The sequence below is a fragment of the Malus sylvestris genome, chromosome 2 (assembly GCF_916048215.2).
Source record: "Malus sylvestris chromosome 2, drMalSylv7.2, whole genome shotgun sequence".
In the NCBI taxonomy this organism is placed as follows: domain Eukaryota; kingdom Viridiplantae; phylum Streptophyta; class Magnoliopsida; order Rosales; family Rosaceae; genus Malus; species Malus sylvestris.
The window spans coordinates 31,130,248-31,131,826 of record NC_062261.1 but is presented as its reverse complement, the minus strand read 5'-3'; positions in this window follow the sequence as shown (position 1 = coordinate 31,131,826).

Sequence of the window (1,579 nt, the reverse complement as noted above, 5' to 3'; positions counted from 1 at the left end):
GTTGTACTAAGTGGCAAAACATGCTTAATTTATTTCTACTCAAACGATACCATTGAAATTAGTATCTTTGATGTTATCAATAACTAGAAAAAAGAAATGGGAGCTTTAAGTTTAAGGGAGTGTATTGCATATGACTCTTAGGCCTCATTTGGCAACTAGGACTGTACAGACTATTTCAGTTGGATAGGACAAATAGTCTAGTTCTCACTAAATTAGTTGGGCGTTTGGTGTTATATCGGAATAATTTGTCCATCAGATAATACGTCGGACTATAATTTTTTTTTAAAAATCACATAATAATTGTTGTTAAAATGAAAAAAGGGAGAAAAACATAAGGAAAAAAAAAGTAATTAAACATCATTAAGACAAAATTGAAAAAAAAAATTAGAAAAAAAGGAAGGTGAAAAACCCAGGTCTCTTCCCAGCGTGTCTTCCTTTCTTCACCATCCTACCCACGCTTCAAATTCCACCCTCCCATACGAACCCACTTCCTCATTTCTTCAATCACCCAAAACCCACATTGATTCACCAACCAAAACAATTACTGATTAAATTGAAGACCAAATTGATGAAGAAAAGAAATCAATTCGTGGCATGGTCCAAGTTATCTGGAGCCGTCGGAGCTGGGTCCAACGCTGTCGGCGGCGGAAGATGATTGAGCTGCTAAGCTTATTGTTGTTGACGATCGATCGGGTTTCTTGATCTTAACTACCTTTTTGTCCACATTGTCGTGCTTCGACGTCGACGGCTGAAATGTGACGGAACAGGAACCAGTGGACGAAGGGGGAAATTGCTCGGCGACCAATTGCAGAGGAGTGGCGGTCGACGTTGAAAACTCGTCGAGGAACTGCTCGTGAAGATGGAGCGGATTTGCTGATGTGAAAAATAAGTTAACACACAAATTAAACCCTCTTTTTGACAATTGTAGTATAGATGTAAGTAGGGTATCGTTCTAGGCCGGGGATTAGGAGGGATTGCTAATCTATTCTAAATTAATTTAAAAATATTAAACAAGACTCAAGGACACAAAACTAGGCTAAAAACTCTAATAACTCGAAACACACTTAGAATGACTCAAAATAATGAAAACAATCAAATTAGACACTAGGAACTGAAATTGACGGAAATTGAATTAAAAGACTAACAACAATGAAAACTAACTAAATAATATAATTTAATAATGGGGGGGTTTGGTTTTGACGAGAAGTAAATTAAACTTAAATAAATTACAGAATTGACAAAAGCATGAAATTAAGGTGAAAGGATAGGTGACGGACTAGCTAGAGGGTTCTTCTCCACACATGACACATATGCAACCTAAATTGATTTTCAGTTGTTCTTTCAATAAATTGTGAATGACAATGTTCCAAGTTAATTAGGTCCGCTTAAATTAACTCTTTAGATTTCCCTAGATTCATTGGATTGAATGGAATACGCATTACAACCAAATTATTCCTCATCAAAGTCCCTAACTATGGAATACGCATGATAGAGACATTCAACAAAGATCATTAAGTTCAACGGAAATCATAAACATTGACTAGACATTCATAACTATGGAATACGCATGTTAATCCAG